This window comes from Mastomys coucha, unplaced genomic scaffold (genome assembly GCF_008632895.1).
Source record: "Mastomys coucha isolate ucsf_1 unplaced genomic scaffold, UCSF_Mcou_1 pScaffold1, whole genome shotgun sequence".
In the NCBI taxonomy this organism is placed as follows: domain Eukaryota; kingdom Metazoa; phylum Chordata; class Mammalia; order Rodentia; family Muridae; genus Mastomys; species Mastomys coucha.
The window spans coordinates 24656125-24673358 of record NW_022196891.1 but is presented as its reverse complement, the minus strand read 5'-3'; the positions used below and the strand labels follow the sequence as shown (position 1 = coordinate 24673358).

The window sequence follows — 17234 nt, the reverse complement described above, 5'->3', positions numbered from 1 at the left end:
AAAAAAAAAAAAAAAAAAAAAGTAATCTCAATTTAGTTTGAAACATTCTTCACATTCAGTTGTTATATAAGTGACTAAGTGACATACATGTATCTGTCTGTCTGTCTATCTATCTATCTATCTATCTATCTATCTATCTATCTATCTATCTATCTACCTACCTACCTACCTACCTACCTACCTACCTACCTACCTACCTACCTATCTGGGACTTCTATCTTTTCTAAGAAAAATGCTGAATGCACATAAGCAAAAGCAAAATTCCTGCCTCCAAGATCTGTAATATTTATGGTATATGTTTCTTAAAATATTGCAATACAGTGAGAAGACATGAGCTAGATCAAGATGAGAAGTGATGGCTAAATATACTTAGATAACATTGAAGTATTTTTTTCTATAGGAATACAACGAATGTTGTCCCTCTTGTACTCAGAGTATTCAGTACAATCATAAAGTAAATGTATTTTCCTGTTACAGTTTACATCTATATTCTTAAAATTCCAAGCTTTAAAAATTGTTCTAATTAAGCTGGGCAGTGGTGGCGCATGCCTTTAATCCCAACACTTGGGAGGCAGAGGCAGGTGGATTTCTGAATTCGAGGCCAGCCTGCTTTACAGTGTGAGTTCCAGGACATCCAGGGCTAGAAAGAGAAACCCTGTCTCAAAAAACCAGAAAAAAAAAAAAAAAATTGCTCTAATAATAAAAAAAAAAAAAAAAAAAAAAAAAAAAAAAAAAAAAAAAAAAAAAAAAAAAAAAAAGCAATGTTCTATATAAAACATATTTGAGAGTCTGGGTTAACAATTATGTTTTATAATGTAAATAAAACATGAAAGTCTCCTGACTCAACTGATTCAATGACAAACAATATGTGTAATCTAGAATGTGTATAATACACATTCTAGAATAGTTCATGTAACTAGTGAATTTAAGAAAATAGAAATTTCATCCCAGGTATCAGGAACAGGAATGTATCAGAGACTAAGCTAAAGCTAGAAGCAGACACACATGGAAAGTGGTCAAGCAGGTATGGAAACTAAATCAAGGAATGCTTGGTATTTGATTAAAGTTCTTCCAACTTTTCTGTACTTTCGATAGTTTTCATATAAAGTCATGATGAAATTTACCTCTTCTAAACAAGCTGAAAAATTAAAAGCTCTTTTTTCATAATAGTTTTACAGCTAAATACAAGGACATCTGGAAGCTGAAAAACAGTCTGAAAAATCATAGACTAATCTGAATTTAAAAATAAAAACAAAACCACATTTTATTTAGGCAGCGTTGCAGTCCAGCACCTGTATGAAGGAGGAGATGACCCATAAGAGACCTGGAGTAAAAGAAGTCTGGCAATACTCTTGGGGTATGCAAGCAAGCAAGCAAGCAAGCAAGCAGGCAGGCAGGCAGCAGGCAGGCAGGCAGGCAGAATGCCTTATGTAATTTGATCACAAACCAGAGTTCATTGGCTCATTCTGAAAAGAGTTCAGGTTGCAAAGCAAAGAGAAGGTAAACTAACTAACGAAAATATTCAGGCTCCTTCATTTTCTTATGGATGAACTATAAAGAAAATAGGCTACCCAAAGAAATAGAAGAACATTACCTGATGTGTCCTATGGATCTGAGATTGTGGTGTTCCACAAAAATAAAATAAAATAACCCAAGGTTCCTTTTCACAGTTGTCAGCCAGGATGTCAATTGTATTGAACCAACAGTAATCTGGCGGGAGGAGTCCCATGTCCTTGTCACCACTGTAGATTCCTGGGCTGAAATGGACTGTCTTGGATCAAATATATCATACCTTTCAGTGGCCTAAAATGAAAACAAACAAAAATCAGGACAGAAAAATTACTCCACAATAATTTAGAAACTTAAAAGCTATTATTGATGTTTTATTACTTTCTCTTCCTAAGCAAGGGTCAGAATATGAATTCTGAGACTCATTAGTTATATAAACCAAAAGGAGTCACCTGAGCCTACAGAGCTGACCTAAAAGGCAGAGAGGGGAGAGAAGAGGAAGGAATAGCTATCAATCTGGTTAGAGCATCAGAGAAGAAGGCAGCTCTACTACATGAATCACTCAACTTCCACAACTATGGTTTCTCCTAGAGCTACACCTATGGATTTAAAACTGTAATTCTGAATAACAATCATATATCCTGGAGTTTTAAAGGAATAAAGGCTGTAATAATCCACTTAACATTTCCAAAAAAATACATTGTGTCTGCTAGAAGAAAATATATGTAAAGGGTGGAATAATTTAGTGACATCCATGAAAATCAATGGGCTGGAGAGATGGCTCAGCAGGTAAGAGCACTGACTGCTCGTCTGAAGGTCCTGAGTTCAAATCCCAGCAGCCACATGGTGGCTTACAACCACCCGTAATGAGATCTGATGCCCTCTCCTGGTGTGTCTGAAGATAGCTACAGTGTACTTATATATAATAATAAATAAATCTTAAAAAAAAAAAAAAGAAAAGAAAATCAATGCCCAAATTTTCACCATATTATTTTAAGGACATTTTAAAAAATTATTTACTGTAATGGCGGTGGTAATGTGTGCCATAGCACACAAGCATGTGGAGATCAGAGGCTAACTTGCAGCAGTAAGTCTCTCTTTTCTCCATGAGAGTTCCAGGGGTTTGAATTCAGTTAACAACCTTTGTGACAACTCTGGTACCATTAGTACCAGAGATATGTGACCAGCCCTCTCAATCTGTATTTCTAAAGTCAGTTTTATTTTGCTTGATGCAAGTGAACACTGAAAGGATCACATGGTTCTTCCAATTTCCTTTGAGAGTTGTACTGTTGATAAACATAATAATATAATCTTAGGTAAACAACTGAGCACAAGGAAGTCCACTGCTAAAAGCACCAATGGTAACAGAGCTGCGCATATGCTGATATAACATTTCTGCTTTAAAATAGAAACATTTATGCAAATCACAATTACCCTAAAACTTCATCTTATCAGCCAGAATGGCCATGATCAATAAAACAAATGACAGCTCCTGCTGGCAAGGCTGTAGGGTAAGTACAATGCTCAATCACTGCTAGTAGGAATGAAAACTCATACAGTCACTATGGAAGCCACATAGCAGTTACTCAGAAAGCTGGGAACAGCTCTACCTCAAGACCCATCTATACCACCTTTGGACTATACCCAAAGGACTTTACAATCTCCTACTACAGACCCCAGCTCATCATGTCCATTGGTGCCCTATTCATTCATAATAGCCTAGACAACCATCAGCAAATACAAGGATAAAGAAAATGTGCTGTATTTACACAAGGGAATATAATTCAGCTGTTAAAAACAACAAAATCATGAAATCTGCAGGTAAATGATGGAGTTAGAAAAAAAAGAAATCAACCTGAGTACAATAATCCAGACACAAAAAGAGAAATATGGTATTTTTTTTCTTTATATGTGGTTGTTAGCTCTTAAGCCTTCAAAAGGCAGGCTGCAATCCATATAAGCACAGAGGTTAGGTAAAGGTCTAGGTGGGAGAGGAGGCTCCTCCCAAGGAAAGGGAATTTTAGTTCCACAGAGTTCTAAAATCCTTTTCTTACTTCTGTGAGCAACAGACATTTACATACATGAAGACAAAACACTTGTATACATGAAACACCAACAAATGAAGCAACAATTTTGGACTGAACAATCTGTTACTTTGGCCACTTTTCTTGTTAGCCTTTTATTATTTTCTACCATTGTAATATATTTTAGCTCTATATTTTAGCTCTACATAAAAAAAGAAAAAAACAAACCTCACAGAAAAGGGAGCAAAATGATTTATAATTTGCCTCTAGTTTTGTTAGATCCTCAATGCTCAATGTAAATAAAATACTATGATATGCCTTTACAACCCTTTGTCTTATTAAAACGGCATGAGGCTGGTGAGATGGCTCAGCGGGTAAGAGCACCAATTGCTCTTCCGAAGGTCATGAGTTCAAATCCCACCAACCACATGGTGGCTCACAACCATCCGTAATGAGATCTGATACCCTCTTCTGGTGTGCCTGAAGACAGCTACAGTGTACTTAGATATAATAAATAAATAAATAATCTTAAAAAAAAAAAAAAAACGGCATGAGCCTTCTCTTTTGTTTTGTACTTACAGGGGACATTGAATGTCTTGAAATTAAAACTGGTTATTTTTTTTTCAATTCTGTACAGTTGCCTTACCTCAACATAATCTTTCTTGTCACTGTGATTCAATTAGCTGCAAGAGGCTTACAAGTAAAATCCTGAGAAGCCCAACATATTTGTCAGGTCCATGCCAACTTCCAGGCTCCCTCGTAAGTCCCTGTCATACACTTTAAAGCCTCTCATCCCGCTAACAGGCCCCCTCTCTCCAGTTATCCATTCCCTTATTTATTTATTATTTATTTATTTATTTATTTTATGTATATGAGTACACTGTAGCCGTACAGATGGCCATGAGCCATCATGTGGCTTCTGGAAATTGAACTCAGGATGACCCCGCTCACTCTGGTCCAACACCGTAGCTGTCTTCAGACGCACCAGAAGAGGGCGTCAGATCTCATTACAGGTGGTTGTGAGCCACCATGTGGTCGCTGGGATTTGAACTCAGGACCTTCGGAAGAGCAGTCAGCGCTCTTACCTGCTGAGCCTTCTCGCCAGGCCATTCATTCACTTATAAGTTGGACATGCTCCATCTCAGTACTTCTGCTTTACAGAGGAACAGCCTTGGCAGTTGGAGAAACCTGGCACACAGAGCAACTAGCTAATCTGCTCTCCTTGCTGTGCCCACCATGAGGAGAGTCAAAGCAGCAGCTTGCTTTACTTACGAGGCTGGGCCTCTTGCTTTAAAGGGAAACCACTCATGCCCCACCTGGAGGCTTTGGCACCAAGTGTATACAGTAGGAAGATGACTGCTCCAAGGTACGCTTGAGGGGAAGTTTGCTTTTGCGGAAAAGAGCGTGAGAAAAAGAGAAGAGGGTGGGGGGGGCGAGCAAGCCAGAATCATTTGGAAGAGTACAGAGCAAGTGGAAAAAGTGGTAGAATAAAAGTGGCCAGAAGTACTGAGCCATGAGAGCAGAGAAAGGAGGGTTAGAGCAGGAGATGAAGACAGACAGACAGACAGACAGGGGTAGGGGTGGAGGTGGTAAGACAAACAAGAAAGGGCGATGGGCAAAATGGGAGGATTATTTAGGAATAAGAAACTGGAAGGAGCGAAGCCCATGATCTGGAGTTTAGGGGTAGGGGCAAGGTGTGAAGAGCCAGGATGCTAGCTTGGACCTTTCGAGGTTGAGAGCCTGGAGGCCAGCAAGTACTTTGGTATGCTAATTGGCAGCACAGTTAGTCATTTGTCCTGGTTTCTTTTGGACCTGACAATATTAACATAGCTAACCTGTCAGGAACATATTATACATTATAAATGCTGAGAAAACATATTTTCAACCTTTATTTTTGAGACACAGTGTCTGTAGCCCTGGCTGTGACTCACAGATATTTGCCTGCCTCTGCCTGCCGAGTGTTGGGATCAAAGGTGTGCACATCTACCACCCAGCTGAAAAACTATACCTCTCAATTTTTGTTTAAAATAAAAATTGTGTACATTTTTCTAATGTTTATCAAATGACTAAACTATACTGCTTCATCTGATCAAAGTTGGCAAGTTAGTACTTTTAAAAAAAGACACAAGTCTGGTTTCAACAGAATAGTTTAATGTTAATTAACAGTATTTATGCTTTAATAAACCAAATTATTATTGCTATATCTTTATGTGTATCTTTTGTCATCTAATCTTTCCTGAAGTTTTTACTATAAGCCTGGTGTCAGAACACAGTCAGAAGAATGATGCATGGTGAGTGATGCTTTGGGGAACTGTGAGAGAGGCTCCAGAAGAAAAGGGCAGAGGGCCTTTTACATCAGGTGCATTTTGCTTTTTGGATTGTCCTTGGACATAATTTCGTGCTTCCTGTGACAAACATTTACATTCAATTTATAAGACAAGTTTATTCTTGTTGAATGTCAGAACATAGCTATAGAATACAACTTGGTCAGTGTACCCTGAATCTGGATATGTTCTTCTGTGTTGCTTTTGTGCTTACTCAGATAGAATCATGGCAGGCAATTGTGTTTAAATTAGTCTGTCCTTAGAAGGTTCTGGGAAAGAGCTGCTCAATTAACTTAGTAAGTGCTTACTGACGTTCATTTACATGTTTTTCTGAACTCAACTTCTTTGTATCATTGCTTTCTTTGTTTTATTCATGTCTAAAAGTACACTAAAGGTTATCTACATATAGCATTAGACTGATGCCCCAGGAGACAGAGGGAGATGGATCTCCGATTTGGAGGCCAGCCTGGTGTATAGAATGAGTTCCAAGACAGCCAGGACTACACAGAAAAATCCTGACTTGAAAAACCAAAAAAAAATTGACAACTAAAAGCAAACAAAGCCTAATTCAGAGCTGGGGTGAGAGGTCAGTGGGTAAATTATATGCTGTATGATCATGAAGATTTGAGTTTGATTCCCAGAAACCATGTAAAAAAATGTCAGGTATGAAAGGGTACACTTGTAATTCCAGTGCGAGATGAGCAGAGACATCCCGGGGTTTCCTAGCTGGTAAGCCTAACCTACTCAGTAGTGAGTTTCAGGTTAGTTGAAAATGACAAAGGAACAGCATTTGCAGTTGTCTTGTGGCCTCCACAGGGGGTATGTCAATATCCACACATACCCCCCCCAAAAAAAGCAGGACATATGCACAGAAGCCTAACCCCCCTTCCCCGCAAATCAAGACCCATTAAGAGTGCTAAGTATTAAAAGAATCTTATATGCTTATATTATTCACTAGGGATCCTGGTTTAAGCCAGAATGGAAGGTACAGTTTTCACTAGAGAACCAAAGCAGGCAAGAAACAGCCTGTGCTGTCTGGGTAAGAACACAGATCACAGGAGAGAAAGGCTGGTTCCAGTTCTCTGCGGATAGTGTTGAAGATTCTCAGAAACAGCAACATGCCGACCAATGGCTTCCAGAACTGTTAGAGACTGAACTTTCAGCAGCAAAGTGAATAAAATCATGTGAGATGCTAGCAGATCATGAATCAGAGGAAAAAAACCTGGAAAATCATGGCTATTGATTGTAGAGAATATGGAGAATTCTGTGGAAGGAATCTAGCTATCGGCAGATGGAGCAAAAGGTAACATACTGAAATCGGGCCCACTATTGTAGCTCTACATAAAGGTGTGTTAATCACTTCCTAACACATCTTTTTACTCAAATTTAGGAAATAAACAATAGAGAATATTCCTGTGAGAAGAGAGCTCAAGATAATGGGCATGAAAGAAGAGAGAACAAAGATTTTCTTTGGTTTTCATACTGAGTTTGAATTGATTAAAATTCATCCCCAAAATTGTGATAGCTAATATTTATTTGGAGATGCTCAAAGGTATAGAACCACTGGGAGAGAATCAATCAGAGGGTACAGTAACTATTTATCCACTCTCAAAATCACAATTATCTCATAAATGAGAAAAGCCTATTATTTCCCTAATGAAGAACACCATATTCTATCAAGTTATAGAAACAAGTATTGTATAATGAAGGATCTGTCAAGCTTTTGTGGCTGGTATTTCTGGAATAATAGAAATATCTTTGTTATTCATCGTGGGCCTGCTATGTTTATTCCTATAAGGTGACTCCTGTAGGCCACTGAGCAGTCTTCTTATTAGGGAGATGATGCTGGATGGATCTCTAACTGATATGGTCTATGTAAGGCTTACAGCATTATATATAAAAGGTTAACACCATTCTCAGTATAATCACATACATGCACATACCCTGCTCTGTTTTGGCCTCTCACAAAGAGGTCTCACTGTGTGTCTTTAGCTAGTCTGGAACTCCCTATGTTCCAGTCCCTGACCAGACTGGCCTCTACCTTCCTAGTGCTGGGATTAAAGGCATGAGACATCATATTTGGATTAATCTCTTTCTTTATTCAATCATTTCTCATGCTATCAATGTTTGCACATCTGTTTTATACTAATCTGCTGAAAAAAATTGTTTGTAATATAATTTAATAGACTCTGATGTGGTATTCCATGATTTCAAAATTACCTTTTCCTTAATAGTTTCCTGTACTGACTATATATTAAGTTATTGTTTTACAGCATTTACACAATTTTATTAATTTACATTTTTATTTACATTTAATAAATTAATTTACATTAATTTACATTTCAAAGATAAAATGGTTTGCCATCAGCATCTTACAAAGTTCATACTGGGCTTCAGGCAAATTTATCTAATCCATCCAATAGTTCTTTAGTGGCTTAATATATTTTACTAACATGTGGAACTTCTATTATCTAACATAACCCTGTTCCTTTATGGTGCAGGGTGTTTCTTTTACAGAATTTTAAATAAATATGCAACTGGCAGACACCTGTTTTATAACTTTTAATGTGTTACCCTTAATTAAATTGTCAAATACATCCTAACGAAGACTAGTCCTCATTCAAAACACAACTCTGAGGACTACATGGGGTAGGTGAGGTAGGTGAGGGTCTCAGAGGCTTATATCTTCTATGAGTAAAAGATCATTTTATAGTTAGTAACAAATAGGTTACAAGCAGATTTTTGGTAGACCAGGAATTTCCTTTCTGTTGCCATCACCCATCCTCATACACTAAAGCTATTCTGTGTACTGTAAAGTACACACAACTCCTTGTGAGGAGCTGCTGTTGAGGGCAAACAGTGCTTAGCTGCTCACTGCATCTAGAGCTCCATCCCAGGACACACTGAGCAGGAGGAGCTGGGAGGCCTGCATAGTCTCTTTAAAGTACCTACATTACTATCTTCATTGGCTCAGCTTTCTAGGGCTGTAAGCTGAATGGGTGGAATGTTTCACTTTTAAGTAACTTTCTCTTATTATTTCCTAGCCATGTCTCATTCATTTGTTTTCAATACTTAGTAAACTTCTTTTGTGTTATTTTACAACTGCCCATTTCATGCACTGCCCAACTTTTGTTGTTGCTCTCTCTATACCTGGTAAGGAGAGCTGTGGTTTAGCAACTACTGTAAAATTACTGACAATAGAATGTTCTGTTACTTTCCTCTGATGACCCTGTCTTATATGCTCAGTTATCATAGGCCACTGTCTACTTTAAAGACATATCTGGGCTGGGAACCTAATTCAATTGGTAGACTGTATTCTAGAAACAGGCACCAAATAAACTGGGTGTGGTGTTGAGGAGGAGGAAGGAAAATGGAAGTTCAAGGTCACCTATCACTACAGCTCACCTGGACTCCGTGGGATTCTGCTTAGGTGAACAGCTAAGCTGCTTGGAAACACTGTGGTCCTGTGTGAATGCTTGCTATGCTAGGCAACAGCCACATACTCCTTGAAACATTTAAGAATAAGGAAGTGATAAGTAAAAAAATAACAGACTTAGCATCAATTTATAAAGCAGATAAAGTGGCAATTCTTAGACAATGATGAATTCTTGAAATCTGATTAATAAATCCAGGACTTCTAGTCAGATAGAGCACGTCTACAAGTGCGTGCTTCCTCATGCAGACTCAAGCCACACGCACTTCTACAGACTCATGGCTCTTTACAAACCTTGATTTTTAGTTCTGCATATGTATTATATAAGTGAAAATCCACAGATTTAATTAGCTATAAAGACATTAGAAAATATGGGTACTACATAATAAAATATTTGCAAAAATATCAGATTTTGCAAACTTCTGGGGCTCTAACACCCTCTTCTGGCCTTGTTGAACATCTGAGCACACATGGTGCATGCATATACAGATAAGCAAGCATACACAAACATATAATTTATTTATATTTATTTACATATGCATGTGCATATATGTGTGTATCCAACCAACTACTATTTATGTGAGGGTACGTGAGCAGACACACAAACACACACACATATACACACACTAGATACCTACCTACCTATCTATCTATCTGTGATGGTTTGTATATGCTCAGCCCAGGGAGTGGCACTATTAGAAGGTGTAGCCTTGTTGAGGTAGGTGTGCCCATGTTAGAGTAGGTGTGTCACTGTGGATGTGGGCTTTAAGACCCTCATCCTAGCTATCTGGAAGCCAGTATAATGGACTGAACCTCTGAATCTGTAAGCCAGTCCCAATTACGTGTCTTTTTTTGTTTGTTTGTTTGTTTTTTTGTTTTTTGGGGGGATTTTTTGAGACAGGGTCTCTCTGTGTAGCTCTGGATGTCCTGGAACTTACTCTGCAGACCAGACTGGCCTCGAACTCAGAAATCCACCTGCCTCTGCCTCCCAAGCGCTGGGATTAAAGGCGCACCACTACTTCCCAGCGAAATGTTATCCTTTCTAAGACTTGCCTTGGTCATGGTGTCTGTACACAGCAGTAAAAGCCTAGGACACTATCTTTCTGGCCTGGGCAGTTTTATTTATATTTTTAGTGTGTCTTCATTTTGACTTTGGCATGAAATAAGATGTAGAATTTTTTTATATGGCACCATTTTGCCATTCAGAAATATTATTTAGCATTTTGGACTTGGGGATTAGGGATGGTCAGGCTGTATTATGTACCAAAATTAACACGAATCAATTAAAATGAGTACTGATTAGCTAATAGTGATATAGAGGCTTATAGAGACAATTGGAAGTAGGCTTCTGACGTCACCTTATATTGCCCACAACAATCACAAACCAGAGACAGTAATAAACATTAAGAGTCATCAAAACAATGTAGAAGTAATAGTTGCTGTATTTTATGGGGGCAGGGAGCATATATGTGAAAAATGCATTTAATTGAAGTCTGGAAAAAATTAAATTTCTATATCTGTTTCTTGAATACACATAGGAATACATGTACAGAAAACTTTTCACGTATTTTCTTTTGTGGTAAGATTATACTAGTTATCACAAAACTATCACGGTACTATTAATATATAGGATATTTAAACAAGTTGTCTTAATTTGCTTTAAAAGGAAATGTGACTATTGCAAGGTTTAAAAGATTTAGGAATTTTGTATTTAGGTAAATGGGAAGTGAACTCTTGTGCTTTAGGGTATTTTAAAAACTTGTTACAGAATCTTGAGGATATCACTTTAAAGTGTCAAGACTTTAAAGCAGCCTGTGTCTTCCTGTCATAGTCTAGTCTGAGAGCCACTCTGGAGACTCAGGAAGGACCATGTATTTACTGGGGAGACGCTATCCACTAATAATGAAGTAGCCTATGCAACTCAGCAAGACTCCGGCTAAAAAATAAATTTTTGAAATAGCTGAAGATGAAGGTCAATGGCAGAGTACCTTGCCTAGAATGTACAAGGTCTTGGGTTCATTCCTTACTAACAAAGCAAAAGAAAGCAAAACAAAACAAAACCTATAAAACAAACAAAACCTACCAGGAAACTTCTCTGTACTATTTATTTTTGTAATATCCTCTGAATATATAGTTACTTCAAAATACAAATCACAAGTTAGAAAATGTGAGCATATGAACACTGACACATTTGAAAAATGACATAAAAGGCCACAGAAATAAACAAAGTTATTCATAGCCTATAGCACAATTATGGAGAGAATTAATTATAGTGTCTTGATTTTGAATTCCTTTCTATAAGCCTGAAAATTTAACAGGAAAAAAAAAACACACTTAGAAAAACCTGTTTCATAATGACTTACCCATGTACAATTTGAGAAGACAAAGTATTTTAAGATATTTAATATGTAATAACTTCAATCTAATTACAATGCTTCAAGCATGAAGCTCTAAAAAAATGAACAAAGACTAAAAATCTGTTTCCTTAAAATATATAACCTTAAGATCCTAACTCCTTATCTACCAGTTTGAGAGAGAACAGAATTTAACATAAATTAAATGCAACCAGGAACTGCTGCTAACCAAGCAGCAGCAACAATAAAACAGAATAAAGTCAATGGTTCTTCTACATTCGGTGACAACTGAAATCCACATGTATATGGAGCAGTGAAAGAAGATCACCAGGAGAGGGAGGGATGGAAATCTAAAACCCTCAAAGACACAGGGAATGAGGGTGAGACACAGAGGACAATGAAGGAACAAGGAGGATGAGGAAGTACAAGGTAGTCATCGACAGAGGTTGGGACAACCAGACCAGAGCCTAGAGGAAAGGGGAGGAAGGAGGAAAGGGAAAGGAAAAGCAGTGAGTGTTATGAAGAGAGAGGAGGGGACTAAGGAGAGGAAAGATTAACTTAAGGTCCATCAGAGGGAAGGGGAAGACAGCAAGTAGATGCACAACTTTCTGATGCAGAAAACCTAAGACAAAGAGGGAAAGAAGATGGAAGAGGGGAGGTGAATGTAAGAAAAGAGGCAAAGAAAGCCATAGACAATCCCCAAAGGAACAGGGCATGCAAAAGATTAAAAGTGAACTGGATGTTTAGGTGAGAGCAGTTGTTAAGACTATAAGGTTAGGTACTGCTCATGTTAATTTTTATTCTTTTTTGGAAGTGTTCAATATAAAAGTTTAAAAATCTGACACTTAAAAAAATTGGTGCTTTCCCAAACACAAGATTGAAATGATGCATCTGATAAAAGTCTAGTTTCAATAACAGATATTAGTATATTTATGAACCTAATTACAAACAGTTGAGAACAAAAGATGATACTCAGTCTTCCTATGTGGCCATTTAGTGATTTTCCTCTGGTCTCTAAAACTGAATGAGTATTTCTTAAGAACAAAAGAATTGTTATACAAGGAGAGATATTTAAATATGCCACAGCAATTGCAAATCTTGTTAAAATCTCAACAAATGTCAGGTAAAAAACAAGTAAACTCTTAAAAAAAAACTATAAAATTTCATGAACAAGTCAGTTGCATCCTTGTAGACACACTGTCCCTATCAGCATAACCATGAGATAATATTCCAATTTTGAGGAAAAAAAGGGAATGTCAAGTTTTCAGACTGTACAATTAGAAAGTCAGGTAATTCTATGAATTCAAGTGGGGCTGACCCTTGTTCTCTTTGTAACATGGTATTTCATTATGCCAGTCACAGCAAAGACAAGTTTATGGTTTTTTTCCTAAGTACTTTAAAAATTATCTACAGCTTCCTTAATCAAGGGCACAAATATTAACATAGGTTTTGAGCGTTAAAGTACTTACTTTCTTCATTTCCAACCAGTATCTTGTTCACATAGTTATTTGCTGCATAATGAAATTTAAAAATTCAACAAGCTATGCAGCCGATCTATTTTAAAATGAACTTAAACAAATTATTTCTTTCAACTGACAACTTGTTTTGCTATGTATAAATACAAACCAGCACACAGGTAAACCACTCTATTTACATGATATAAGAAATGTTGAAAATCTGAGGTGTAGGAAGGAACTGGCACTACTGCAGGTACATGACTCTTAACCATCTAAATGCACATATATCTTTGTAAAAATAATATTTTAAATGACTTAATTTTAGATTTTATTGCATATACCCATTAATAAAAATTACTGTGCTAAGTAAACAAGAATAATTTATCTTTTTAATACCGTCTATAAACATAAAAATTAGTTTGGAATCACATACCTTCATTGTACTGGCATTTGCGTCCTCATACAGAGCGACTGAAGGCACACTCTCCATAATGTCTGTGCACTGACACTCTGCATTGCCCCTCTACAGAGCTGAACACACACACACTCAGATTAGTCCGCACCAGGAGCAGAATAAAGCACTTACTGAGGTCTAAGAGACAATAGAAATCCAGAGCTGCTGGTTGTGATGTCAGTGATTCTCTAGCCAGTCACCAACCAGAATATCTGGAACGCATCAGAAGCTATACTGAGCTCTTCATTAGTGAGGCAGAGCAATGATGTAAGAGCTAACAATCTGAGGACGCACAGACTGTCAGGATTTGGGAAGGTTCTTGCTAAAAATTCCTTTTTGCATCATGATACCGGATCTGATCATGCTGTAAAAAGATAACATGATCATATTTCCTAAAGAATAAAATAATGAATCTGATATGATAATATACATAATTTGGAGGGGTTGGTTTTATATTTTCAAAACAGGGTCTTACCATGTACCTCTAGCTGCCCTTGAACTCAAAAGAATCTGCTTGACTCAGCCTCCTGAGTACTAAGATTAAAGGTGTGCTCTACCACACCAGCTTATAAAAGTTTTAAGTAACTCTTTAATATCAGTAGAACACGCACGCACGCACACACACACACACACACACTCTCCGAAAGCTCACATCCCATAACACTTTTAATATCTTTAAACTGACTTTTTGTCACAGAAAAAGACAATGCATTTAGAGGACAATTCTTTGTTGTTTAATGTGGTTTTGCTAAAATGAAGCAGCTTGCATATTTAGGAAGAAGCATTACTTCTTCACACCAATAGATGGAGTTAGTGACAGAACTATGACAAAAGATAGCTCAGCTTGCTGTCAGATGCTGTCTACCTTAGCCCAAGGATGACTCAAGAAAAGAAATCAAATGAAAAGAGACTCATTAAGCATGAAAACACAAAACAAAATAAAGATTCACCTTTTGGGTAATACACTGAGCAACTGAAAAGTCTTTTTATTCTATCTGCTTTAGTTTCCTCTTCTGTTAAACAAAGATTCTATTTCCACAAGAATACAGAAATGCTCTAAGGATAACATCGGACAGTACTCACATATTACCTGCACTAATTGAAGAAAACAATATGTGTACCACTAACTAGAATTCAAACTTGTCTTGTACAAAGTGCACAATCCTATAGTCTGTAAGATCGGCAGGGCTCTTTAGAGCAGTTTGGCAAGCACCAAGACAAAAGCTACAGACATATTTTAATAAGCTATACACCCATTTTCCTTAAAGTGCTATTATATTCTTTTCTAAACCCCCCTGCCCCCCTAAACAGGCTCTGGCTCAACTTCATAGATTTATATATACTTTTTCCTGACCATTCAACAAAGATAATTTTGACAACTCATGAAAAAGATAGATTTCTAAATTTGTTTAACAGTGATAGGATAACAAAGTCAACTTACATAATTACTCCTATAGCACTGAAAATAAGGTTCTGTATGCTGCTTACAATATAAAGAGTGAACAGGGACTGTTGACTACTGGACTCTGCTTCTCTCCATCTAGTGCTGTGGAGTCCAGATTAAGTCAGCTACTAAACGAGCACTGTGTACCACTGGGGTTTACTACCAACAGCTTACCCTTTTTCAAATTAGAGAGAAGCCTTTACTTGACAATAAAAAAGCTATCTGAAAATGTTTTAATTATGATTTTTCACTAATTTAGAATTTATGAGCACTATGTATTTCCAAATCATTTTAAAAAAATATTTATTTATTTTATGTATCTGAATACACTGTAGCTGTCTCAGACGAGGCCATTGGATCCTGTTACAAATGGTTGTGAGCCACCATGTGGTTGCTGGGAATTGAACTCAGGACCTTTGGAAGAGCAGTCAGTGCTCTTAACCGCTGAGCCATCTCTCCAGCCCCGTATTTCCAAATCTTAAAGAGAAATATTATCATCTGAAGCATAGAAATATTCATTTTAGTTTTTGTCATAAGTGTCTTGCTTCATTTTATTATGTACGTCAGCATGTCCATCTGTTTCACAAGTTTTTGTTGTCATTTTGAAGTAAAGCTGCCTTGAAATTATGCTTGCCACTTAGCAAAGACTTCATCTGAGGAAAATCACTTGTCCCTTTTGTTAGAAGCAGCAACTATTTCTGGGGGAAAAGGGGGGATGGGATGGTTGCATTTGATTTTTGTATCTTTACAACAGCTAAACAGAACATACATGCTAAAGGATGGTACAATGAAGATATGAGAACTGGGAAGAACTGCAGATATTTAGTGTGAAGTTCTTCAGACAAGAAAGGCTACGAGTTGTTTTTGCTTTCTGATGAATACAGCATAAATAACTATTTATTTATTCATCCCCAAATACGTAATAATCACACAATTTAGACTATTGGCCATTATCTAGCTAAAAAGCTAGCCTAAACTCTTAAGAATGTAAATTTGAAGGGGTTGGAGAGGTAGCTTAGCTGTTAAGAGCACTGGCTACACCTCCAGAGATCCTGAGTTCAATTCCTATCAACAACATACAGCCTCACATCTATAATGGGATCCGATGCCCTCTTCTGGCATGCAGGCACACATGCATACAGTCTCACAAATACATAAATGTGTATGTGTGTGTGTACATTTTATAAAAATCAGGCCAGGCGGTGGTGGCGCATACCTTTAATCCCAGCACTTGGGAGGCAGAGGCAGGTGGATTTCTGAGTTCGAGGCCAGTCTGGTCTACAGAGTGAGTTCCAGGACACCCAGGGCTATACAGAGAAACCCTGTCTCAAAAAACAAACAAACAAACAAACAAACAAAAAATTGGAAGCCTACAAACCACTAAGTGAACCTACAACATTGCATTTGGTTAGACTTGAGCTGTTTTAAAAATTGAGGATAATCGTGGAACAACAAAGACAGTATAAATATGGTTAGCATATTAAAAAGTATTTTACCCATGTAAAATTTCGTGGGTATGATAAAAATTAGAGGGAAGAAATGAGAAAAAACCAGTAGAGAGGAAAGAGGGGAGGGGAGGAAGATAGAAAACAGATTGCAAATGTGTGTGCCTGCCCACTAGCAAATGCACCACCTTTCCCAGACGGCTCTCGCCCTGGTAATCTGAAAGGGCCTTCCTATAGAATAAGACAAGCTGTTTTGAACGCAGAATCCCTTTCCTCAACCTTGGCTCTATCTTTTCTTTTGTAAGGTAAAATTCTGTAACTATTAAGTCGTTTTTAAACTGTGAGAGTATGTTTATTAGAATTCTTCTATTCTTGTGTGTGTGTGTGTGTAAATCCAGCCCAGATGATTACTATTATTATAAAAATGAACAAGGAGACCATTACATAGCAATACCTCATTATCAGCACACATGCACTCTACTTTTGAAATAAATATGAAGTAAAAATACTTCATTTTTAAGCCTTAAAGTAAAATATGTGGCACTGCCCTGCTAAAGAAAGGTTCTCCCTACCGCTTGCCTTTAGGCAGTCCTGCCCCTCCTGTGGGTCTTTTAGTGAGAACGCTAGCCCACCACCTGGCATCTTGTGCCACAGGAGCCCAAAGGACTAAGAAGGCATTTAAACTCGCAAGTTTTTCTTCTTTCCTTAAGTGTCTGTTTTACCTGAACAGGAAATTATAATGCCTAAAAGGAAGGAAGAAATTTCCTTCCTTCCTTCCCTTTCCTTTTTT

At 37.4% G+C, this 17234-nt stretch overlaps 1 protein-coding gene across 10 annotated transcripts in view; it reads right to left on the bottom strand.

The window, feature by feature from the left end:
- R3hdm1 (R3H domain containing 1) overlaps window positions 1-17234 on the bottom strand; it is a 137392-nt gene that overhangs the window by 81934 nt on the left and 38224 nt on the right. For 9 of the 10 annotated variants that reach the window (XM_031381070.1, XM_031381081.1, XM_031381078.1 and 6 more), the window contains exon 2: window positions 1595-1803. The gene's annotated coding sequence lies outside the window, so the exon portion shown is untranslated. Of the gene's footprint in view, window positions 1-1594; window positions 1804-9262; window positions 9363-13534; window positions 13635-17234 lie in introns of those variants that run through there. The other variant, XM_031381058.1, reaches the window with a different exon arrangement.